This window comes from Diabrotica virgifera, chromosome 6 (genome assembly GCF_917563875.1).
Source record: "Diabrotica virgifera virgifera chromosome 6, PGI_DIABVI_V3a".
Classification (NCBI taxonomy): domain Eukaryota; kingdom Metazoa; phylum Arthropoda; class Insecta; order Coleoptera; family Chrysomelidae; genus Diabrotica; species Diabrotica virgifera.
The window spans coordinates 254641313-254655354 of NC_065448.1; the positions used below are offsets into that span (position 1 = coordinate 254641313).

The window sequence follows — 14042 nt, forward strand, 5'->3', positions numbered from 1 at the left end:
CATTAGACCGAAAGCGGTAGACCGAAAAGCACTAAACCGAAACTTCATTAGACCGAACAGCATTAGACCGAAATGGTATATAAATTAAAAAAGATTGCAGTAAATTATACTAGGATTTTGTAAATCTCTCTTTGTGTTTATTGTATTTTTTTGTATTATTTTATACACAGACTGTACAGTCTGATATGAAATCATTTTCATCCGTTACACAAATTAGTGAAGGTAAAACTAAATTAAGGGTAGAGTGACGATAACGCCATTTTAACTGTTTATAATAAACATCCAAATAACATTTAGTTGTAATTACATTACTCTTATCTCTTTTACTGCGACAAGTAAAAAGAACTGCTTTTCGGTCTAATGATTTCGGCCTCTTTACAGTAAACCGTCCAATTGATGTAATCACGGGAAGATGCAAATACCTATGCGTCTTTTGTGAGCAGCAGTAGGTAGTGGCTCCGTTGCTAGATTACGAGCTGTTAAACTCTGTTCTCTTAACCTTCGTCGAACAGTACAAACGCTAATTGCTGGCCTTGGACTTGCTCAATATACCTTTTAAGCATTCTAGTAATATGCGTCCGGTTTCGAAATGCAGCAACAGGAAGAACGCGATCTTGTCTGACTGCTGTCTTCCTTTTGGCCACCGTATCCATTTGCTGTTGATGACATAGGGTCTTAAGAAATCGTTGATAAGTTCTCTGCATAGCTGAAGAACTAACGTTCAATTATCTTGCGATATCCCTTTAGCTTGCTCAATTTTACAGCAATGCATCAATCTGAGCAGACTTTTGATATTTTTGTATCATACTTAAGAAATACACTTTACTTTAAGGAGACCAGTGTCTTCTTTTCCTTGATGTGCCTATCCGTGACGAATGTTGGCGATCATCATGGCAATCTTCACTTTATCTGCAGCAACGCGGAAAAGCTGCACATATGTTGTGTTGAACCAGGTTCTGAGGTTCTTTAACCAGGATGTTCTTCTTCTTCCTGGACCTCGCTTTCCAAATATTTTTCCTTGCAGGATGGCTTGTAGGAGGGCATATCTGGATTCATTTCGCATAATGTGTCCAAAGTATTCCAACTTTCGAGATTTGATGGTGGTTAGTACTTCTCGGTTCTTCCCCATTCTTCTAAGAACCTCCTCATTTGTGACCCGATCAGTCCATGGGATTTTAAGATTTCTCCGGTATAGCCACATTTCAAATGCTTCCAATTTTCGGCACATATCCTCGTTCAAGGTCCATGATTCAACATCATAAAAAAGGACAGAGAAGACGTAGCATCTCAGAATTCTCACTTTTATACCAAGAGAAAGGTTGTGGCTCTTGAACAACGCCCCCATACGGTTGAAGATTGATCTAGCTTTTCCGATGCGCGCCCTTATCTCTTGGTTGTTGGTCCATTCTTCATTTATTATGATGCCGAGGTAGTTGTAGTGCCTCACTCTTTCTATAGGGGTTTGGTTGGTATAGAGTTGACCTTCTGTTATCTTTTTCTTGCTGACGATAAGCTTTGTTTTCTTTACGTTTATATTGATTCCAGATTGTTGACTGTAATACGTGATTTTGTCTATGAGGACTTGTAGGTCTTCTAGGTTGTCCGCAAATACTAGGTATGGTGCCATCTGCATACCTGATATTATTTAGCTGTTACCCGTTTAGTAGAATACCTTTTTCAGTTTCGTGCAAAGCTTCGATAAATATTCTTTCAGAATAATGATTGAAAATTATAGGGGACAAAATTCAGCCTTGCCTCACTCCACACATAATTTTGACATATTCGGTGAGTTCATCGTCAACTCTGAGGTTTGCAGTCTGATTCCAGTAAAGGTTTCTAATTATTTTCAGATCTTGGTTGTTAATTCCTGCTTCTTTTAGTATTTACATCATCTTGGCGTGTTGTACTCGATTAAACGCCTTCTCATAATCAACCAGACATGCGTATACGTCGCAATTTACGTCTCTGCATCTCTGAAATAAGACTTGTATTGAAAACAAAGCCTCTCTCCGTACCAACAGCATTTATGAACCCGACCTGGTTGGGCGAAATTTGACTTTCACATAGCTCGTATATTCTCGTATGGATTACCTTTAGGAACATTTTTAGGAGATGACTCATCAGGCTTATCGTACGGTATTCTTCGCACTTTTTGGCTAATGGTTTTTTTGGAAGTGCAATAAACTCATATTTCAGCCATTCTATTGGTATTTGTCCAGAGTTGTATATGTTGTTGAATAAATTTGTGATTATTGCTATGGATTCGTTGTCCATCAGTTTGAGTAGTTCTCCTTGTATATTATCGGGACCTGCTGCTTTGCCATCCTTTAGCTGTGTTATGGCAGAATATACTTCCTGCTGTAATATTCTTGGTCCATCATTTACCTCTTCTTCTAGCTCAAAGGTGTTATCTTTTTGGTCTTCAAATAGTTTTTCTAGATATTCTTTCCACCTTCTAATTTTACTCTGTTTATCTAAGATGATGTTTCTGTCAGAATCAGTTAGATTTCCTCTCTATCTCCGTCTTAGTCCACCTGTGAGTTATTTAACTTTCCTATGTATATATTGTGACTATCGTACTTTGGTTGTAGAATCTTAATTTCTTGGCATCTCTCCATTGCTTCTTTTTCTTTCGCTTCTCTAATTTTCCTTCTTATTGCTATATTGATTGTTTTGTATGTGTCAGGGTCATTTTTGGCATTTCTTCTTTCGTCCATTACTTTCAGGATCTCATCTGTCATCCATGATTTCTTCTTGGTTAATTTATCTGCCTTTAAGTGTCTATCCCTTACATTTTGAACTGTTTCGGTCATCTGTTTCATCATTTGTTCTTCGTTCGATGCGTCTCAAATTGCAGTCACTTGCTCGTTTAACGTGGCTTGGACCCTCATTTTCGTGTCAGGGTCTTTTAGTATAGGTAGGTCGTATGATTCTGATTTCTTTTTTTTTGCATCATTTTGAGTTTGACGCGAAATACCCCCACCAGTGGAACGTGGTCCGTCTCTAAGTCTGCTCCAGGATAAGTCTTGACAAATGTAAAGCTGTTTCAGAATCTTTTGTGTACTAAACAGAGACCAGTGTAACACTAAGATATCTCAGAAGCTCTTTAGAGTACTACAATAACAATACTTCACCCAGTTCTCAAACTCATCAATTCCGCAAAGCTTTGTTATTTCGTAAATAATGAGTGCTGAAAATATTATTGTTTAACACCTTCAGCGTCGAGGTTCACCGCGTGGTTCACAAAATTTTCATTCTGGGCCAAAATTTTCTGGCCAAATTTTTGGGTGACTGAAGAAATTTTTTTATTTATTTGCCGTTTATTTTCGTATTTTTCTATTTTTCTATTTTTGTATGTTTATATGAATTTCTAGTTACATACCGACCCATGCAACGAAGACTATAGTAACTCAAAAAACGTTACATTTGACTTACTATTATGGTATTATTATCCTTTTTAAGCTTTATTTGGTAGAAAAGTATGGTAAATCAGGTATGAATTTTAAGGCAACCAGTAAATCATTTGCATGTGTATAGTAAGTTTACTGACCCACACTCCTGCAGGCGAAAACCATAGTAAGTTGAGTTACTGTAGTCTTCGTTGCAAGAAACAGCGAAAGGTATTGCAAGTTTGAGTCAAATTGTTTTACTTACTATAGTTTTTTCTAGTAAGATTATAATTTTAGTTATTCCGATTAACTATAGAAATGTGTTATATTATAATTTTTTAAATATTATTGCTTTGCTTCAATAAATCTGTTACTAGTAAACTAGTAAGTCTAGTCTCGAATAAGTATTTTTTTCGTTAACTGTTTCGACGAAAACTATAGTAATTCTACAAAATTTAGCAAAAAACCTATTTTTTGTTATGTTTTATCTGTGAAATCCCTTAAAACCCTTTATATATACAGTATAACATAAATTTAAATTTGTAAGACGTATTTCTTCCAAAGATAACGTCATTTACTGTTACTAAGTATAGAGTAAGTATGTTTTTTCCTAAATTGCTTCGACGAAAGCTATAGTAAGTCTTCAAAATTTAGCAAAAAATGTGTTTTTTGTTAAGTTTAAGCTGTGAAACCTTTTTAAACCCTTTACATATAATATTACAGAAATTTCAGGTTTTAAGGCGCATTTCTTCCAAAGATATCCTCATTTCTTAGAGCGATCTCTTTGCGAAAAATTTTCAAACACGATTATCTCAGTTCAACCAAAAGTGAGTTACAATAGTCTTCGTTGCTTGGAATATAACCTATCTTTTCATGTCTACGTGTCTAAGGCCAAAGCCAGTTATACATGGAAATCGGTTCAGGCCATAACATTATTCTCTACATATAAAAACTTAATAAAGTGTGTCCTATTAGGAGACAAAACCGATTGAACACAACGAGCCATGTGTATCTTTTTCGGTACACAGCGTTGAGGACAGTGTGTATCTATAAGGATACACTGGCGCTGAGTGTGTTTTAATAGGTTTTGCGAATTTGTTTGTTCTCATTAGCCTAGCATTAGAGAATTGGCAGAGAGAGGGAAATTGAAAACACAATAAAAGAAAATTTTAATATCTCGGACTTGTAATGAGAGGCAAAAGATATAACATCTTGAGACTCATAATTCAAGGAAAAATAAAGGGCAGGAGAAGCGTAGGAAAGAGGCGCGTTTCCTGGTTGAAGAACCTGAGAGAATGGATTGATTGCAGCTCAAGGCAACTGTCCAGAGCAGCTGCCTCGAAGGTCAAAATAGCCATGCTGATTGTCAACCTTCGTCGCTTAGATGGCACTTAAAGAAGAAGTCTAGCTTCTCAGTATACCTGATAATTCATTTAATTTAATTTTCATAAAGCAAATTAAGAGAAAATGAAGAAATATGTATATAATAAATATGTATATAAATAAATTTAAAAAATTTCCTAAGTTTTTAGAGATAGAAAATGTAAATAATAGTGAAAATCTCTCTAAAGTTGTAAGTGTATAGAAAAAGGTGAGAAATCAACCTGCACCATTACTAATATCACCCCATAACCTACCACGAAACTACGGCTTTACTTTGCATATTTAGAGAACAAAGAGGAATTATGACCTTTGTCTATGTTAATGTGTCAGTGTAGCATGGCCTTTCAGTGTCAGGTCGACGTTCATCCAAGAGCTGAGTGCTTCACAAAATCGATATTGCGAACACCATCCTGGCTTCGGGATCAAATAATATTTTCTATTTTATATTTTGTGTAAGAGGTAACGCAAAACTCCATTTTTTTACTGAAAAATTAGTTTTTTTTTACTCCTTCCTACTTCATAAATAGGCTCATGCCTGTTTTACTTCGGTTTTTAGCCTTACACTAAAAAAAAACCATTGTTAAATAAAAAAAATAATAATGATTCAACTAAAATCCAATATGTTTTTGCTTCATTAGTGTTTTTATTTAAATTAATAACATATCTTATGATTTTAAACGCATTTTTAAAATAAGCATGCTCATAGCCATTCTAATTGGTTAATCCTGTTAAAACGTCACATTGTCGTATTTGAAGTAAATAAGTACCACTAAGCAATTAGACCAGGGCGCATCTGTAAAAATATTAGTACATTTGGATGTTGAGAGGTTACTCATATTTTTTGCAGAAATTGCTTGAAAATACCTCAAATAATAATATTTCAGTTATCCTCCCACTCAAAAAAGTCCGGAACATTGTTTATATAATCAAAATGTCATAAAATGGAGAAAAAATTCGATTTTTTTCTTGTTTTTTGATTATAACTTTTAAAGTATTCATTTGCGAGAAAAGTTTTGCTGACATAAAAGTTGTGTAATTAAATTTCCTACAATATAGGATTAGCTAAAAATTTTAAAAACTCTCACCCTTGTTGCAAATTAGCAATAATTTCGAAAAAAAACATAATAAAACAAGTATTCGCATTTTACGTTTTTCAACCATTTATGCTAAACTTAAAACCTTCATATTTCATCCAGAAAAACCATATGATATAGTAAAACGATACTGTAAATTTCATTAAGATCGGTTTAATAGCTTTCCAGCTTTCGCAAAAAAAAATAATTTTTTCAAAATATTGCAGGACTGAAAATAACGCAGATAGTAAGTTGATTATTAAGAAATTTTTTTACGTATAGAAGAATACTGTTACTTTCATTTGCAATTTGCAAAATTAAAATCAGTTTACTACCACGGCGTCAGGAAATTTTTTAAATAAACATTAATTTTTGGTGCTACGCGCAGGACAGCGGATACGTTTGCTCTGATTGGGCATTCCAATGACCTTTGATAATGATTGATAAATTTTAATTTTTAGTACATTTCGATATAAATAAATAAATTTGTTTATTGCAAAATAAAAACACATACTCTGACCTTTGAAATAACACTTGTTTAGCAAAAACTGTCTTTGTTCACATATTTTAGCTTGGAGAATAAAATTTTATTATTTTTAAACATATGCAATTGTTTAAACAATATATAACAAACAATAGTCAAATTAGTTTGATCTTTGTGGAATTAAAATATGAAAATACAACAAAATATAGAGTAAGAAAATAATATATTAGATAAAGATTGGAAGAAATTTTGGTGGAAATCAACTTGTGTGAATCCAACACCGCTGTCCTGCGCTTAGCATCAAAAATTAAAGTTTATTTAAAAAAATTCCTGACGCCGTATTAGGTAACCGATTTTAATTTTATAAATTTCAAATGAAAGGTACAGTATTCTTCTTTCTGTACGTAAAAAAAATTTCAACTTGCTTTCTGCTTTATTTTCAGTCCTGCAACATTTTGAAAAAAGAATTTTTTTTGCTAAAGCTGGATTGCAAAATTTATTTTGCAAAATCTATAAAACCGATCTTAATGAAATTTATTGTATTCTTTTACTATATTATGTTTTTTCTGGATAAAATATGAAGCTCCTATTTGTAGCAGAAATGGTTGAAAAACGTGAAATGCGAATACTTGTTTTTTTATGGTTTTTTCACAATTATTGCTATTTTGCAACAAGAGTGACAATTTTTAAAATTTTTAACCATTACAGTATTGTAGGAAATTTAATTACGCCACTTTAATGTCAGTGCAACTTTATTTGGAAGTGAATACTTTTAAAGTTATAATCAAAAAACGAAGAAAAAATCGAATTTTTGCTTCATTTTTTGACATTTTGATTATTTAAACAATGTTCCGGACCTTTTTGAGTGGGAGGATAACTCAATTATTATTATATGAGTTAATTCCAAGCAATTTCTACAAAAAAATATGAGTCACCTCTCAACGTCCATCTCAAAACAGATGCGCCCTGGACTAAATTGAAATGACCTATCTATTTCAATGAACATGAAACACTGTTATTTTTATAATAGTTCTGTATATATTTAAATGTCGATAATAACATTATAACAGTAAATTTGATTTGAAATGAAAATGCTATCCTTTGATTTACAGAGAAAATGATTTTACTTCCTTGGCTTTCCTTTTGTTTTTAAATTACGTTTTTTTTGTTTTAAAATACTTTCCTTTTATTTCAAAAGTTACAGCAATATTTTAAAGGACAAGGCCAGTCCTTTAAAAAATTAACTATATTTGTATCATTGCTAGAAGCTTTCAAGTCGCGATGACGAAGGACAAAAGTTTTTTCCCATTTATCTTTCACTGCTTCCCAGTTAGTGATGGCGACTGCATCAAGTTTCTATTGGACAGTATTAGGTCAAGCGAGTAAAATTCGCCGCAGGGTTTTTAAAATGTTAGCGAATCTTATAGAAACCATATCTTCTCTCTTTTAAAATAACAATGTTTACATAAAATTAAAAGGATATCTTATTGATATAAGCAGACGGAGAAAACGTCTTCATATTAATAATGCATTTCTGTTTGATGCAAATGTGGTTCTTTTAAATATATCCACTAATAATTGATTTAAAGGGAAATACTAGTAAACATTTCAGAAAACCAAATTAAAATAAAAATGTGTATATTTGATTGTATCGCCGCCCTATTAATGTTAGTAGAATGCTGCTTTATTTTAAATGTGGTTCTTTTAAATTATATGTGATAATATTTAATTTAAAAAGAAGTAATATTAGATATCAAAGAAAAGGAAATTCCCTTAATTTTAAACAATTACATTTTTATTATGTATTCAAATCAATATCATATCATTAGCGAACGTTTATGAAATAAATAATTTTAATTAATTAAATTAAGCAGATCAACTTAATTATTTTAACGTGATTTGTTGTGCATTTTAAAACGTATAAATTTTCTGAGTGTAGCTGACGTTGTCTGACCATGTTTTCCTCCAATGATCTTCCATTTGGCGATTTGTCTCTTGCTATTCGTACTATCCTATTTTAAGTAATTCTTTCTATGTGTTGATTAGATTCCATTTTTCTTCTTTTTGTCCATATGTTTATTTCCTCTATACCACATCTTGCTCGTAGTTCCTCACTTCTTACTCTGTCTTTTAGAGTTTGGTTTGTTATTTTTCCTAAGACTTTCATTTCTGCTGTTTCCAGCATCTTTTTTTGTTCTCGCCGTATCTGCTCTTGTTTCTGCTACGTATGTCATTATCGGTCTTATTGTTGATTTATATATCTTGTTTTGTTGTGTTTTTGCGATATCCTGCTGCTCTGTTCGCCATGTTCACCTGTTTTTGTACTTCTTCTTCCACTTTTCCGTAGCTTGATAGTTTTGTTACCAAGTTATTCCATTTTATCCCATGTTCTATTATTTTGTTATTTACTACCAGTTTACATCATGGAAGATGGTGCATATAACAGCAAATATACTAAGATGTGAAATAGAGCTGTGAGTGAGACAAAACAAGTGGTGGAGTTTAAATATCTGGGCATCACAGTATCTAGCTACGGAAGGCTCTAAACAGAAGTGGAAGATAGAGTGAATAGAGCAAACAGAGCCGCAGGTTGCCTGAATGAAACAGTATGCAGAAATAAGAATATCGGAAAATGAATGAAAGGCAGAATTTACCAAACAGTTATCAAACCAATAATGGCTCACACGGCAGAAACACGACTTGACAGAGAGAGGCTAAAAATAATGCTAGAAACAGCATATATGAGAACCCTTCGAAAAATCGATGTTGAGGCACTAGAGGACAGAGCTAGAAGTACAGGTATATGATGGAGATGTAAAGTTGAGAATATTAATGACAGTAAAAAAACAGAAGAGTAGAATGAAAAGATCGCATAAGTTGAATGACAACAAAATAGAGTAGTAAGGACAGCGAGAGAAGGTTCCCCAATAGAAAGACAAATAGTGAGAAGACCACAAAAACTATGGAACGATAACGTACTCTAAACAGATTAAAAAAACATATAAAGTCATCTCTAGGATAATAAAGCAGAAGAAAAATCTACAACATCGATTGAGGGTCGACTCCTTCTGACATGACGTATCATTTGATTTCTGTGGAATGAATCTAGCGCTACCTTTTAAAAAAATATTGTTTACAATTACGAAACTCGATGTATGCTAAAGTAATGGGGGCATTTTTTTTCTCATTATTTCGTTTATGCATTATACATGGGGCTTTATTGTCTAGGGAATGACCATTACCCGATGTGAGCCGAGATAAATCACATTTCTTATTACGCGGCATTCAGTTCATAAAAATTGAGTTTCTATTAAATTTGCGTAATATTTACCATTACCAGTTTTTATAATAATAAAAAAGGAAATTTACACCTTAAGGGGATATGCGAAAACTTTCCGCTGCAATGCTATTTAAATGCATTCATTTTTTTTCGAATCCTGAGAAAACTAATAAGAATTTTTGAAAAATTTAAAGGCAGAATGGAATATTACGTTAGTACCGAGGGCCAGAAGTCCATGAGAACATCTATAATGTTTATTTTGATAAGTTACAGGGGTGAAAAACTAAGAGAAAATGTAGTGTAATTTTTAATTTCAAATAAGTATCTCATTCAAAAGAAACTTTTTATTTATTTTAAGAGAGTTTCGACCGTCAATAATAATTTAGTACCTATTTAATCCTGCGTTTAATTTTTTCAAAAATATTTATTAGTTTTTTCAGGATTAGAAAAGAATGAAAACCACGTTCATGATGATATTCTCCAAATAGAACATTCGCTATCTTTGTCATAGAACGCACTCAGTCGAATAGAATATTTGACACAGCTTTAGGCATATTTTGAGTTGTTTATAAATAATACTGATAGTGTAATTAACTGCTAAATAATTTATTTAAAACGTGAAATTAATAAAAAGTTATTTATTGTTTATTATTTATGGAAGATCCAAGCAGAGAAAAAAACAAGGGTATATTCTGTAATCCAAGCATTTTGTTGTCAAATATGTTCAACATTATTATCTAAGCGTTTCACAGTAACAATATATTATTACAAAATTTACTTAATCACTTTTCCTCTTTTCTCGATTAGGCATTAGTTTTTACTGTTATACTATATACATTATTGAAATCATCGAATACATAGTTAGTGAAAAAATAATTATATTAATTAACTGAATTAGTATTTAAGGGGATATGCGCAAAATTTCGGCTTCAATGATATTTAAATGCATTATTTTTTCGAATCCTTAGAAAACTAAGAGGTATTCTTGAATAATTTAAACGCAGAATGAAAAATTACGTCACCACCGAAACGAGACTATAAGGTCCCTGAAAACCAATGAAATAAACATTATAGAAAGTTTTCAGGGACTTTCCGCCCTAAGGAAGAACGTTATCTTTCATTCTAGGTTTAAATTTTTCAAAAATACTTATTAGTTTTCTCAGGATTCGAAAAAAAAACGAATCCCTTTAAATATCATTGGAGCCGAAACTTTGTACCCATGCCCTTAAATAATATTGATAGTGTATTTGATAAAATAATTAACTTAAAACATGACATTAATAAAAAAAAGATATTTATTGTTTATTATTTATGGAATATCCAAGCAGAGAATACACCCTAGTATGTTTTTGTTGTTAAAGACGTTGTCACAATTTATCTAATCGTTCCATAGTAACACTATCTATTTATTATTAAAAAAATAACTTTTTTTCTTTCCTCAAGTATGGGTTTTTATTGTATAGTATAGTATATAAGTTATTTTAATCACTGAATACATATTTAGTGAACAAATAATCAAATTAGTTAACTCAATTAATAATTTAAGCGATTGAATAAGTAACGGTTATCGAAGAACCTTCAAAAGCCATCTCTAAGTTAACGATGGCAATGTCATTGTCAACTAAAAAAAGAAAAAGTAGGCATAGCCCAAAATATTGGCGTCTACGCTCTTAAACGGTCCTTATGAAAATACAAATCGAAAATTTCATAAACTAACATAAAAATCAATTACATACATAATATGTCCGTAGTAAATCACCAACCGATTTTATAAGCTATTTCCTATTTTAAGGTTTAGTCAATTCCGCTGTAGCTAATTCCAGTTTGGCAAACTTCCGTCACTTCCCTAAACAAAACTATTCGAAATTGAACATACTTTAAGAGTCCGACACAGATGTAGGAAACGTATTTTGCCGTGCGGTCTTCACAACTATATATAACTAATCTTGTAACTGATGGCTTAACAGCAGCAAATGTTGCCTCAAAGTCTCTGAACTTTTCAGACAACTTTATTTGTCCCGAGTGTAATTGTTAGTTGCGACATGCAAATGAAATGGACTAAAATACACGACCAAGTTTTTTGTATACACACGATGCAATACTTTTCCATAGTTAGTGTAATAAGACTACAAAAAATGACAACTAAAGTTGCTGACTATAACCGTGTCGTGAATTCATTATTCTACATTCTATAATTATTTTAAGTAAACGTCAAAAAAATTCAGTTCTTTCAGATTTATACCACATGACACTATTGTTATTACCTCGTTTTTAACAAATTAATTTCATTAAAAAGTTTACTTTTAATATACATGTTAAAATTAATAATGTTTGAATTGAAACGGTACCAAATTACCAATAAAAAATAACAACTATATTCATAGCGCAGCATAAGAGACACGAGACTGTTTAAGGTACTAGTACACTTTAGAACACCAAAAATAAGCATTTTTTCAAGATTTTTTTTCTCAGAACATTTATTAAAAAAGACATAAAACTTTTTACATATTAATATCTAATGGCTTGATTACACGTAACGAGTAAGTGGCGAGTCAACAAACTGTTACTAGGCCGACACAGTGGTGAGGGCGAGAGATGGTTTATACGTATTTGGCAATTTTTTAATTTGGAGCCGAGTCAGTTCAGTTTCGATTCACAAAAACAAGGAGTAGTGTACTTATGGATCGTAAAGCTAATATTAAAAATATATCACACGGCTTATACCACTGCTTATACAAGAATTGACGGATATACTATGAGAAGGAGATATCCTCATTGGACTATTTTTATAGACAATGGATTTTAAGAAGACCAAATCTCGCTGCTATACAGTCGAACACGCTTATTAGAATACCGGTTATAGAAATATCCCTGTTTAAGGAATAGAAATTTGAGGTACAGAAACTGTTTTACTAGCCACTAATGATCGGTTATTAGAATATCCCGGTTATAGGAATACTTTTGTTTGGCACGAATACTATTCCAATAGGCGGGTTTGACTGTATATCGAATTTAAATTTTTTATTTTATTTGACTTCTTGAGTTTTAAAACAAGTTGAGTTTTATTTATTTCTTCTACCATCGATACATATGCTGCATCACGTTTTTGTTTACTTTTATACTAAAAAGATTTGAAATTTCATAAGCACGAGTGTGACTTATCTATACAATTGAACTAAACTTTATTGTCCTATCTGAGTTCCATTTGGTAGCTATTTTTGAGAATCACAAATCACATTGATTAACACAAGTCGTCTCTTCTGATGAAGTAGTTATATGTACAATTACACAGCGAGTGTTGTTTACACGTACCGAGTGGATTGGCGAATATACGATTGAAGATTTTACGGAAATTTGAAAAATTTTTGTGAAAAAATCGCCCGTTTTTCTTCAGTTTTTCATGGTTAAAAAATATTTATTTTTTGGTTAAATTGTGGTAAATTGTCACGTAAGAAACCTTCTTTTTTCAAATGCAGTACGATTGTCTTGTTTTAGATATCCCACTCCTGAGATTAACTGTCCGCCATCATTTTTCGAGGCCTCGACTTTTGCGTCCCCTACAATTTTAGTGTACGTGTATAAATGAAAAAAGATATATTTTTTGTACTCTCTAAGAGTTGGATATTAATATGTAAAAAGTTGTATGTTCATTTTTAAAAAAGGTTCCGAGAAAAAAATTCTTGAAGAAATGATTATTTTTGGTCTTCTAAAGTGTACTAGTACCTTAACGGAGACCACCGTATAATCGGCGTATCTGATGCTGTTGGTATTTACGGCAGTCATTTTGACTCCATCCTTGGAATCCCCTCTCTGGCTCTTTAAATAGAACCTCGAAATAAAGATTAAATAGCAGAATCTTTGTCTAACTTCCCTCCTAATTTCTATTTCTACACACCTGGAAACTCCGATCCTAATTCTGACGTTTTGGTTTCAGTAGTAAGTTTTTAAGTAGTTTGATGTCTTTTTGAAGATGACTTGTTGCAAACGTTGTAAGAGTAAATATTTTCTATCTATCAAAGGCTTTTTTGAAGTCTATAAAGCATAAAAATATATCTTTCTGTTAATCGTAGCATTTTTGGGCCAGAACTAGTAAACAAAACAAGGCTTCTCTCGTACCCATACCGGCTCTGAACCCAAACTGATGGTTTCCGATTATTGTTGCGCGTTTTTAAAGTTATACTTCTTTAGGCGTGATAGGAAGTGAATTTTTATTATTTTGCGCGCATGCGCACAGAGACAGTATGTTATTCGTTGCTAAATCTTTTAAGTTACATGTATCAGTCCAAAAAAGGTGTGGAAAAATATATTAGTGTTTTTAGTAAATATATTTATTATAATTTTGGTGTCTTTGGATTTGTCTTCCTCGGGCGTAAGGTAATACGTATTATTAAAACATTTTTATTTAATACTTCATTCACTTCGTCTATTTGTTA

The 14042-nt window shown here is 32.1% G+C and overlaps 1 protein-coding gene across 1 annotated transcript in view; it reads right to left on the reverse strand.

Moving 5' to 3' along the window:
• LOC114327337 (uncharacterized) overlaps positions 1-14042 on the reverse strand; it is a 757805-nt gene that overhangs the window by 429428 nt on the left and 314335 nt on the right. The window lies entirely within an intron of this gene.